Consider the following 13,768-nt stretch of genomic DNA (forward strand, 5'->3'; position numbering starts at 1 on the left):
CACACATGATGGAGGAACATCCACTGCAATATGATTTGGTCTACTCTGGATCACACTGCGAGACTATTTTCAGAATACAAACTTTAACTTATGCAAAATGATGCCTATTGTATAATCAGACCAAAGCAATGAAGCACCTAGTGTTGGCCAATAAATAGTATAGTGCTACTTTTCTGCAGTACATGAAGTGACTATCCAATCTTTCTGTGTCTATTTTCAAATGGCACTACATGCAGTGACTATACTATTCTCTTGTGCAATTCAACCAAAATTGCGGACACTTTGTTTGTTTGCCAAATAGCAACGGGCAGACATCTCTGTCTGCACAAATATCAAGCAGCTAGTAAACATATACCACACCTTGTATTTTCGGTTTAAACATGTCTCTTCTGCTTAGCATCTGTCATGTTCTGCATTGGACAATCTGATACAATTATGTTTTGCTCTGGACAATTTCATACTGAATTGATTTGCTGGTTCAGAGCAAAAATATAGCGCCTATTCTTCATCGGACCAAGGATATCCATGTTCGCAGTGATGGAAGAGGTGAAATCGACACAACTGAAATTGAGCATCCAATCATTGAATCATGTCCTGGACCTCCAATGTAGGTCCACCCTGCCAATAAATTCACATGCAAACCACTAGTATTACTATCTAATGACAGTACAAAAAGAGTAGCAAGATAGTAGCAAACCATGTACCTTCGTAATGAACAGCTCATAGTGCCACCAATTGGATATAAAGGTTGGGAAAAAACATGCTCCTAATGTTGAACCAGTTGGAATTTTTGTGCAGTTCCACTAAAATCGAGCATCCCTATTTGCATAGATATTGAAAGTGTGATTACTATAAAAACGACACTAGTTGAAGCATAGACTCACAAATATAAGCATTCCAATTTCTTAATGGAAAAGGTAGCAAGACTGTTACTAACCACCTGTTTGAAGGAATAAATAAGGCAACATCGGCTGATGTCAGAAAGGCATATATAGTTATTTTTGAAAGAATGATCGACTCCTAACCTTTCCTCTTCTTTTAAGCATATTTTGTGCAGTTTAACTAAAATAAAATGCCATCACTGCCTTGACAATTCAGTGACACTGTACAAAAGGAAATGACTTAACATTACATCATGATGTCAGGTATGTAGTCGACAGGCATTAGAGACAAACATACAGACCTCCTATGATAACATAATGAACATTAATTTTAACAAAGGTGTGACTAGCTTTACCGGGATAATTTGAGTGAACTCTACACCCTCTGTTCCTTAATATAAGACGTTTTGGTGGTTCAATTTCAAGTACCCAAACGTCTAGTATTTAGAAAAACATAATGAACAATAATCTGGGAAAGCTTGCCACACTTTATTTATGTCCATACGCTAATGCAACACCATTCGAATACTACAAATATACACTAATCCAGTGGCTAGTGCAACAGTAGAGTAGTTAGTTTATTACAGGGTATAGTACAATGGTTTTACTGAATAGATTTCAATAAACTCTAGCACTGGAAGATTTCTTTAAGAATTAACAATACAAAATGTAAAGGTAACAGGTTTCAGCATTGGTATACTAGTTGTGCATGAGCATTAAACCAAATACAAAAGTCTGAAGGTAACTAGCATTATTAACTAATGACAGTATAAAAAAATTGCAAACCATGTACCTCCAAGGTAAATATCATTTTGAACTCGGGGGGGCCTTAAAAATTGTCATCTCAATCTTGGTAATTGATCAAACATAAAAACTTGATCGAACGAATCAAGAGAACAGCCGGAGGAGGAGGTGCCCACTCTTGACCTTTCCTCTTGTCTTCATAATTTTTTGTGCAGTTTAACCAAAATAAAATGACATCAGTGCCTTGGCATTTTGGTGACACTGTACAAAAAAATTAACTTATCTCACGAAAGTGAGGTATGTAATCTATAAGCATTAACAGTGCAAAAATCTGAAGGTAGTAACAAGTTTCATCGTTGGTATACTGGCTGTGCAACAACATTAGAATGCCTTAGCTGAAAAATCTTTAATACATCCGCAATCAATAGCTAACCCTGAAATAATCCAGTGACATTAAATGGCATTGCTTAAATTTATCGGTGGCATTAGACTGAGAGCGGCATTAGTTAAATGTGGCATCACTTTAGCAGTAGCATTGCTTGACTTGACTGCTGGCGTTATACTAACAGCAAAAAAAGTGGCAATAAGAGCATGGGAGGCCCATTCAAATAGTGGGCGCACCAGTATGATGTATCTCCATGGACGCAGAGTGGTGAGGGAGGTATGGTTGCCCAGAGCAACAAATATCCAGGCAACATACGTGGATTACGTCCCATTTTTGTTCACTTTAGCCACCTTTTTCCTATGTGAGGACAACAAACCAATCGACCTGGTCATTCTCTATTGTGTTGTCATGCCTTTCTACCCTTCTTTGACCAAGAGACACGAGACTCGTTCCTTAGCTACTGATATTCCCCTTTTCAACCTAGATGCGGGTTTGATGCCTACTCTCTTGGACAGTACAGTCTCCCTTCCTTTCCTTATTCAACCCATGTTTCGTTGACATGTGGTCCTGTTCCAACATATCAGTGAGGCGACGGCGAGTCCTTTTCTACTAGTATTTCCGGACGGACGTGTAGGATGGGGCGCCTCTTCGTGAATCGTGGCAAACTGGCAACCGTCCACCGACTCTTCGCCTTTCCCTCTCGACTTGGAACTACTGCCGCACGCTCTTCCTCTCCCTCCTCCATATTCCTTCAGCCCTTCACCCTTCCTTCTACCATTGTTCGATCGTCTTCTCCATGGAGGGAACAGGCTGGAAACGACCCCGTTATTCTTGCCCCGATCTAAAAGATGACGTGGTGGAGGAACTCATTGATCGGTGCGACTTCATCACCTCGGCTAGCATGGCAGGTTCGTTCAAGACCATTTTCGACTCAACTAATAACATCATTACAAGGAACCCAAGAGTCAAGGAGCGGTTTGATCTCCCCTATCTTCTTCGCCGTGAACCTGATGACTGATACGTCTCCAACGTATCTATAATTTATGAAGCATTCATGCTATATTATTATGTGTTTTGGATGATTATGGGCTTTATTATCCATTTTTATATTAATTTTGGGACTAACCTATTAACCGGAGGCCCAACCGATATTGTTGTTTTCTTGCCTATTTCACTGTTTCGAAGAAAAGGAATATCAAACGGAGTCCAAAACGAATGAAGCCTTCGGAAAAGTCATTTTTGGAACAGAAGCAATCCCAGGAACTTGGAGTGCAAGCCAGGGAAGCGTCGAGGAAGCCATGAGATAGGGAAGCGTGCCCTCCACCCTCGTGGGCCCCTCGAGGCTCCCCCGGCCGACTTCTTTCGCCTATATATTCCCATATACCCTAAAAACATCGAAGGACACAATACATCCAGAGTTCCGCCACCGCAAGCCTCTATAGCCACCAAAAACCTCTCGGGAGCCCGTTCCGGCACCCTGCCGGAGTGGGAATCCATCACCGGTGGCCATCTTCATCATCCCGACGCTCTCATGATGAGGAGGGAGTAGTTCACCCTCGGGGCTGAGGGTATGTACCCGTAGCTATGTGTTTGATCTCTCTCTCTCTCTCGTGTTCTCTCTACGGCACGATCTTGATGTATCGCGAGCTTTGCTATTATAGTTGGATCTTATGATGTTTCTCCCCCCTCTACTCTCTTGTGATGAATTGAGTTTTCCCATTGAAGTTATCTTGTCGGATTGAGTCTTTAAGGATTTGAGAACACTTGATGTATGTCTTGTAGTGCTTATCTGTGGTGACAATGGGATATTCACGTGATCCACTTGATGTATGTTTTGGTGATCAACTTGCGGGTTCTGCCCATGAACCTATGCATAGGGGTTGGGACATGTTTTTCGTCTTGACTCTCCGGTAGAAACTTTGGGGCACTCTTTGAAGTACTTTGTGTTGGTTGAATAGATGAATATGAGATTGTGTGATGTATATCGTATAATCATGCCCACGGATACTTGAGGTGACAATGGGGTATCTAGGTGACATTAGGGTTTTGTTTGATATGTGTCTTAAGGTGTTATTCTTGTACAAACTCTTGAATAGATCGATCCGAAAGAATAACTTTGAGGTTGTTTCGTACCCTACCATAATCTCTTCATTTGTTCTCTGCTATTAGTGGCTTTGGAGTGGCTCTTTGTTGCATGTTGAGGGACTGTTATATGATCTATCTATGTTAGTATTGTTGAGATAACTTGCACTAGTGAAAGTATGAACCCTATGCCTTGTTTCCTACCATTGCAATACCGTTTACGCTCACTTTTATCTTTAGTTACCTTGCTGTTTTTATATTTTCAGATTACAAAAACCTATATCTACCATCCATATTGCACTTGTATCACCATCTCTTCGCCGAACTAGTGCACCTATACGATTTACCATTGTATTAGGTGTGTTGGGGACACAAGAGACTCTTTGTTATTTGGTTGCAGGGTTGCTTGAGAGAGACCATCTTCATCCTACGCCTCCCACGGATTGATAAACCTTAGGTCATCCACTTGAGGGAAATTTGCTAATGTCCTACATACCTCTGCACTTGGAGGCCCAACAACGTCTACAAGAATAAGGTTGTGTAGTAGACATCATGCTCTTTTCTGGCGCCGTTGCCGGGGAGGCTAGGTAAGCGGCACTCACACCCCGTCAACTAAGCTATTTTCTGGCATCGTTGCCGGGGAGGTGAGTGCTTGAAGGTATATCTTTTGGTCTTGCAATCGAATCTTTTTGTTTCTTGTTTTATAACTAGTTTAGTTTATAAAAGAAAACTACAAAAAATGGAGTTGAGTTTGTCTCATATGCTTCGTCTTTTTAATATCTTTCGTGAGTATGATGGAAAGGAAAACTATGCTCAATTGCTAGAACAAGAATGCATTAAAATGCTTGGTACTAAATCTGTGAAGGATGAGCATGATTGCAATGTTGTTAGTATGAATTCCTTGAATATCCATGATGCTAATGATATGCAAATCCGCAAGCTTGGGGAAGCTATGTTTGATGAATATTATATTTTTTGTCCCCCAAGTTTTGATGAGCAAATTTATTTTGATGATAGCATGCCTCCTATTTATGATGATTATGTTGATGAAAGTGGGTTTGGAAGAGTGTCAACTTTAGGAAGTAATGATCCCACTATTTTGTAGGGTGTTGAATCTTATTGTGATAATTATGAAAGTGGATTTGGAGAGGTCATGACTTTATTTAGTGATGAATCCACTATTTCGGAAGAGGTTCCAATTGATTATGAGAACAAAGTTGCTATCTATGATGATTATTGTGATGACTTGTATGCTATTAGGAATGATAACCATGAAACTTGTCATCATGATTTTAGTTTTCAATTGGATTATGCCTCACATGATATTTATTTTGTTGAGTTTGCTCCCACTACTATTGATGAGAAGAATTATGCTTATGTGGAGAGTAGTAAATTTTCTATGCTTGTAGATCATGAAAAGAATGCTTTAGGTGCTGGTTATATTGTTGAATTCATTCATGATGCTACTGAAAATTATTATGAGGGAGGAACATATGCTTGTAGGAATTGCAATAATGTCAAGTTTCCTCTCTATGTGCTTCAAGTTTTGAACTTATGCTTGTTTTGACCTCCTATGCTAGTTGATTATTGTTCTCATAAGTTGTTTGCTCACAAAATACCTATGCATAGGAAGCGGGTTAGACTTGAATGTGCTAGTCATATGCTTCATGATGCTCCCGTTATGTTTCAATTCTTATCTTTTATGTGAGCATCATTGTCATCATCATGCCTAGCTAGAAAGGCGCTAAAGAAAAGCGCTTGTTGGGAGACAACCCAATATTTATCCTTACTGTTTTTGTGTGTTCACATGATTATGATACTGTAGTAATCATGTTTTATAGCTTTTGTTTCAATAAAGTGCCAAGTAAGACCTTTAGGATAGCTTACAGTGGTAGTTGTGTTGATCCTGCTGAAAATCAGAAACTTTTGCACCCAGTAAATTAGTTTTGTTAATTCACAGAAATGTTCTTCTGATCTTATTCGTTTTGCTCTGGATTAGTACACAAATTTCTTAGGACTTCCTAATTTGGTAGGAGTTTTAGAGTTCCAGAAGTATACGTTTGGTACAGATTACTACAGACTGTTTTGTTTTGACAGATTCTGTTTTCTATGTGTTGTTTGCTTATTTTGATCAATCTATGAGTAGTATCGGAGTGTATGAACCGTAGAGAAGTTAGAATACAGTAGATATTACACCAATATGAATTTAGAATGAGTTCATTACAGTACCTAAGTGGTGGTTTTATTTTCTTATACTAACGGAGCTTACGAGTTTTCTGTTGAGTTTTGTGTTGTGAAGTTTTCAAGTTTTGGGTAAAGATTCGGTGGACTATGGAATAAGGAGTGGAAAGAGCCTAAGATTGGGGATTCCCAAGGAACCCCAAGGTAATATTAAAGGACAACCAAGAGCCTAATCTTGGGGATGCGCCGGAAGGCATCCCCTCTTTCGTCTTCGTTCGTCGGTAACTTTACTTGGAGCTATATTTTTATTCACCACATGATATGTGTTTTGCTTGGAGCATTATTTTCTTTTGTTAGTATTTGTTTGATGTTATCTAGAATAATGTTTTGCATCTTTATTTTCAATAAAAATGTCAAGGATAGCCTTTGCCAGGCTTATTTTGCTAGTATACATGTTACTGTTTGAAAACAGAAAGTTTACCGCTGTTGCAAAAATTCCCTAGAAAAGTTAGAGAATGGTATAATGTTAAAACGTTTTTCATATTGAGCTCTGATAAATCTTCTACAGCATAGTATTTTTCTCATAATTTTTGGAGTTAGGGAAGTATGATGAATCTTGCATTCTTTACAGACTATACTGTTTTGGCAGATTGCTGTTATGGTTGCATTGTTTGCATATGTTTGCTTGTTTAATAATTCTATTTGAGGATAGGAGTATTAAATATGCAGAGGCATTTAGTATGAAATGTTGAATGATAACTTTAGTGATTTGTTACAGTAGAAAATGATAAGGTTTTGCATTGGTTTATACTAACCTATCTCACGAGTTCTTGTTGAGTTTGGTGTGGATGAAGCTTTTTGATAAAAAGAGAAACAATGATATGAGAGGAATTAAGGAGACACAAAAGTTCAAGATTGGGGATGCCCAAGGCACCCCAAGATAATATTTCAAGAAATCTCAAGCATCTAAGCTTGGGGATGCCCCGTGAGGCATCCCACCTTTCTTCTTCAACAACTATCGGTTAGTATCGGTTGAGCCTAAGTTTTTACTTCTTCACATGAGTTGTGCTATCCTTACAATGTCATTTTATTTTGTTTTGCTTGCTGTTTGAACACAATACCAAGATCTGAAATTCTTTAATGAGAGAGGGTCTTCACATAGTTACATAATTATTTAGCTACTCATTGATCTTCACTCATATCTTTTTGGAGTAGTTTGTCATTTACTCGTGTGCTTCACTTATATATTATGAGTAAATTGTTGAATGAGTTGATTGTCATAAATCTGAAATTATATATGTCTCATCTGCTTATCCCATGGGGAGTAATGACTTCATATCTAAGAAGTAGAGGTTGTAAATTTATTGAAGGTTAGCAAGCATTGTATTGGTCATTTGAACAATTCATGAAAGAATATTGAAGGAAGAGAGATTCCACATATAAATATACTATCCTAGACATCTTTTATAATTGTGAGCACTCATTAAGAATGACATGCTAAAGAGTTGATGTTGGACAAGGAATACAACGTAATGGGTTATGTTTTCTCACATCTCAGTTAAAGTATATTGTCATGGATCATTCAAACATGTTGAGCTTGCCTTTCCCCCTCATGCTAGCCAAATTCCTTGCACCAAGTAGAGATACTACTTGTGCTTCCAAATATCCCTAAACCCAGTTTTTGCCATGAGAGTCCACCATACCTACCTATGGATTGAGTAAGATCCTTCAAGTAAGTTGTCATCAGTGCAAGCAATAAAAATTGCTCTCTAAATATGTATGACTTATTAGTGCAGAGAAAATAAGCTTTATACGATCTTGTTATGGAAGCAATAAAAGCGACGGACTGCATAATAAAGGTCCGTATACAAGTGGCAATATAAAGTGACGTTCTTTTGCATTAAGATTTTGTGCATCCGACCATAAAAGCGCATGACAACCTCTGCTTCCCTCTATGAAGGCCTATCTTTTACTTTATGTCTTTTACTTTATGCAAGAGTCAAGGTGATCTTCACCTTTCCCTTTTTCATTTTATCCTTTGGCAAGCACCTCGTGTTGGAAAGATCCTGATATATATATCCAATTGGATGTAAGTTAGCATGAACTATTATTGTTGACATCACCCAAAGGTGAATACGTTGGGAGGCAACACTATAAGCCCCTATCTTTATCAGTGTCCGATTAAAACTCCATAGCCATAAGTATTGCGTGAGTGCTAGCAATTATAGAAGTCTATATGATAGTTGAGTATGTGGAGTTTGCTAAATCAAAGCTCTGACATAGACCCTTCCTGAAAATAAGATGAATTGCAATTGTTTGATGACTGAGAATGAAATTTGTTAGTTTTCAAGAAAGTTTATGGTCTATGCTTTAACATGTGAATTGCTTGTTACTTGATCGTGAGAAGTTTTATGAGATGAACTATTGTTATGACATATAATCATGCTTGAAAAGGTGATTGAAATTATCATTGATCAAACTTATGCACCTTCTAGCATTCACACTTCATATATTCTTTCTTTTATCATTTACCTACTCGAGGACGAGCAGGAATTAAGCTTGGGGATGCTGATACGTCTCCAATATCTATAATTTATGAAGCATTCATGCTATATTATTATGTGTTTTGGATGATTATGGGATTTATTATACACTTTTGTATTATTTTTGGGACTAACCTATTAACCGGAGGCCCAGCCCATATTGTTGTTTTCTTGCCTATTTCAGTGTTTCGAAGAAAAGGAACATCAAACGGACTCCAAACGGAATGAAACCTTCGGAAAAGTTATTTTTGGAACAGAAGCAATCCCAGGAACTTGGAGTGCAAGCCAGGAAAGCGTTGAGGAAGCCACGAGATAGGGGGCGCGCCGACCCCCCTGGGCGCGCCCTCCACCCTCGTGGGCCCCTCGAGGCTCCACCGACCGACTTCTTTCGCCTATATATTCCCATATACCCTAAAAATTTCGAAGGACACAATAGATCGGGAGTTCCGCCGCTGCAAGCCTCCGTAGCCACCAAAAACCTCTCAGGAGCCCGTTCCGGCACCCTGCCAGAGTGGGAATCCATCATCGGTGGCCATCTTCATCATCCCAGCGCTCTCCATGACGAGGAGGGAGTAGTTCACCCTCGGGGCTGAGGGTATGTACCAGTAGCTATGTGTTTAATCTCTCTCTCTCTCATGTTCTCTCTATGGCACGATCTTGATGTATCGCGAGCTTTGCTATTATAGTTGGATCTTACGATGTTTCTCCCCCCTCTACTCTCTGGTGATGAATTGAGTTTTCCCTTTGAAGTTATCTTGTTGGATTGATTCTTTAAGGATTTGAGAACACTTGATGTATGTCGTGTCGTGCTTATCTATGGTGACAATGGGATATTCACGTGATCCACTTGATGTATGTTTTGGTGATCAACTTGCGGGTTCCGCCGATGAACCTATGCATAGGGGTTGGCACACGTTTTTCGTCTTCACTATCCGGTAGAAACTTTGGGGCACTCTTTGAAGTACTTTGTGTTGGTATAATAGATGAATCTGAGATTGTGTGATGCATATCGTATAATCATGCCCACAGATACTTGAGGTGACAATGGAGTATCTAGGTGACATTAGGGTTTTGGTTGATTTGTGTCTTAAGGTGTTATTCTTGTACAAACTCTTGAATAGATCGATCTGAAAGAATAACTTTGAGGTGGTTTCGTACCCTACCATAATCTCTTTGTTTGTTCTCCGCTATTAGTGGCTTTGGAGTGGCTCTTTGTTGCATGTTGAGGGATTGTTATATGATCTATCTATGTTATTATTGTTGAGAGAACTTGCACTAGTGAAAGTATGAACCCTATGCCTTGTTTCCTACCATGGCAATACCGTTTATGCTCACTTTTATCTTTAGTTACCTTGCCGTTTTTATATTTCCAGATTACAAAAACCTATATCTACCATCCATATTGCACTTGTATCACCATCTCTTCGCCAAACTATTGCACCTATACAATTTACCATTGTATTGGGTGTGTTAGGGACACAAGAGACTCTTTGTTATTTGGTTGCAGGGTTGCTTGAGAGAGACCGTCTTCATTCTATGCCTCCCACGGGTTGATAAACCTTAGGTCATCCACTTGAGGGAAATTTGCTACTGTCCTACAAACCTCTGCACTTGGAGGCCCAACAAGGTCTACAAGAAGAAGGTTGTGTAGTAGACATCAATGACTGGCGCAGGGACGACGGAAGCCTCGCCTTGTGCAAGTTGATGCCACTTGATAATGATACGTATGATGTTAAGATGCCATCGCTTTAGGGTAAGGCTTGGGCAGGCGCAAATGGAGATTGGGTTGTTTACACTGGGTCCAACTGCGAGTGGGAACTTGTGAATGTGTACACTCGTGACCGGGTTCCACTTCCAAAAATCTCAGCAGACTGCCCAGAGGTTGAGCACACCGGTATTGTATGCACGTTCAAATACGTTCATGGTGACTATCTTCTACGGAAGATAGCAATTTGTCGAGTTCCCAACCGCTCTTGGAATTACAAGAACTATGAAGTTGTTGCTATCTTCGACAAGCTTGTTGCCATCCTTCGTGGTTTGACTGGATGGATATTGCTCAAAAATCAGTTTCTATACATGGATGAGTACTATGATGCAATTCAATACGAGGGCCTTGTGTTTGCTGCCACCACTCGTGGCACTGTTTTTGCATGGAATCCTTATGCTTTTGGTACATTTGTCTTCCACCATAATTATAATTGTTTCATCCACATGCATGCGGGTTAGCAAGTTTCCCTTTACTAATTAACCTTCTTCTTGTGTTTCCAAGGTCTTGTGAACATTCCACCACCTATACTTGAAAAAATTTATAACCAAGGGGGAGATGATGATGGTGATGATCACGAGCATGAGGACGAGCAGCGCCCATATACTCTGTGGCGCCTGGCAACTAATTCCGATGGATCACCTCTTCTTGTGTGTATACAGCCCACTGATGATGTTACTGCTAAGGAAGCAGGTGTAGTCTCCCATGGTCGCACTCTCCGGACCTATTCCAACACCTGTTGCATGGTATTCGGGATGGATACTAGTGTGCTAGAGCCAACACCTTCTCCCTGGTACAAAATTGATAGTCTTGGAGAAAACTCGCTCTTCCTTGGACAAAACTATCCAATGATGGTGAAAGGTGATCCAACTACTGTTGACACAATGTTACTACCATTTATGAGAAGCAACTGTGTCTATACCTCGGACATTTGGGTGGTTCCCTACCCTGGTACTGATATAGTAGGCCGCTTCAGCCTGGATGATCAGTCCTGCGTTGGTCTCGAGATCGACAATGGATGGCCCATCCCAGAGAATCACTTGTGGTTCAAATCAAGCATTTCGAACGCTGAGGAATGGTTGAGTTGAAGTTCATTTCATTGCTTGTTATTTGTTCTATGGCGAAAACTTTAGTATTTATAATGTATACCCGTTGTCGATGTGGGTTGATGACCTGTTGTATGTAATAAACTGATATGCCTGTGATAAACTTACTAAATATATGAATGGCTTTCGAGTCACTTCTCTGAGTGAGTGGTGCGACGAGGCAAAAACATATTTTCCAAATACATAATTGTACGTGCATTGCAACAGGTTATCGGATGAGGCCAATCAACAATAGTAGTACACTATTTGTACTAGCTTCACATGCTTCGCGCGTCGGGCGGGTGTTTTTACTGTAGCCATATGTTAATGTGTTCACTGTACCTGTACGTAACCAGCACCTCGAATTCTCGATACTAGTACTATATAAGTAGTAGGAGTAGTAGGGTGGCATGGGCCAGAACAAGCATTCATGTCCAGGAGTACGGCACACGCCGCCACCACGACATCCATCTGACACCATATTATTTCTTGGAGTCCGTGCTAGAGCAATCTCTTCAACCTCGTCATTTCTCTAACTTCAGCCATCGCGCGGCGGGTGAGGTGGGGGTTTGCCGACAGTCGAATTCCTCAACTACGGTCCCACTTGTAAGGCCAACTCCAACGCACGACCACAAACGGACCTCCGTTTTGCACGAACTCCAACGATAACTTTAACTAGAAAAGCAAGACCAAAGAAAACAACTAGAAAAGCAATACTTGTCATTGAAATGGATGTATCTAGATGTATTTTAGTTCTAGACACATCCATTTTGATGACAAGTAATTCCGGACGGAGGGAGTACATTTTACTAGAAGATATCCAACTTCCATAACTACTCCTGTAAGTTGGATTACTGCCTTCTCGATGCATTGATTGTTGATCTGCGGAGGCTCGATCTTGCGTGCTTCTTTCTTCTTCGAGTGTAAGTAGATGTTGCTTCCTCGCATCTAGTCTCATGTCTATCCTCTATTCTAGTAGGAGTATCAACAAGTGCACTAGTCTCATCTCTAGCCTCTATGCTAGCTAAAACTGCTAGAACATCTACCAAATTGCGCTCTATCAATATATCGATGTACTCTTCTTCCCAATACCAAAACTTTCATCCATTCTACTCCCTCCATTCCACAATACATGTCTTCTATTTGTCAAAATATAGATGTACCTAGACATGTTTTAGTATATAGGTACATCCATTTTTGGATAAAATGGAAGTCAAGTATTTTGGAACGGAGGGAGTACACAATAAATTTTTTAAGTTAGCACAACTAGTCTAATCCAAGAGCACAACCGAATAATTGGTCGGGTTCTTCCTCCTTTTGCCGACACATGGGACATCCAGCATCCAGGTCGTGTCATGCAAGAAAATAGAGTGGGAGTTGAAGCCACGTGATGTGCATCTTGGGTTAAACTGTAAATAGAATCTTACTACTCTTGAGTAACTCCAAAAGCGGCCATTGAAGATCTTTATTGGATTTGTTTTTCATCACCAGCATGTCGAGGTGAAAGATGTGCAGGTTCAGTGGGTCCTCTTGCATTTTCATTGACATGTGGGACCGCATGTGAGCAAACAGACGATGGGCTCCGCGCGTCTGCTGGCTGGCTGAGAAGAGAGATAGAGGAGGGCTAAGCACGGACTCCAGGAAATTTGTTCTACATACCTCGATATAGGCTCAATATAGTGGGGTGGCATGGGCCATAACTAGCATTCATGTCTAGAAGTACGACACACGCCACCCACACGAGTCCCATCCGACACCAACTTTCTTGGAGTTTGTGCTACAGCCATCTCTTCTCCCTCCTGTTTTCTCAGCCATCACGCGGTGGGCGGGGTGGGGTTTTGCCGATAGTCGGTTTGCTCAACTGCGGTCCCACTTGTAAGTGAAAATGCAACACGGCACGCATTCCCCCTTGAGAGGCGTAATGGACCAACTGTGTGGGGGTGCAACGTGAACACGGCAGGCTTTTCCTTTTGAACTGGTAACTGTTAAATTTTGGTTCTGCTCCATGGCGCGATTGATAGATAGAAAATAACGATTTTGCCTAGAGTAATGAGAAGTTTGGTCCTGGCGCCGTTCATGCATGGAGTACGTACGAAAATTAT

Source organism: Triticum aestivum, chromosome 7B (genome assembly GCF_018294505.1).
Source record: "Triticum aestivum cultivar Chinese Spring chromosome 7B, IWGSC CS RefSeq v2.1, whole genome shotgun sequence".
NCBI classification, from domain to species: Eukaryota; Viridiplantae; Streptophyta; class Magnoliopsida; order Poales; family Poaceae; genus Triticum; species Triticum aestivum.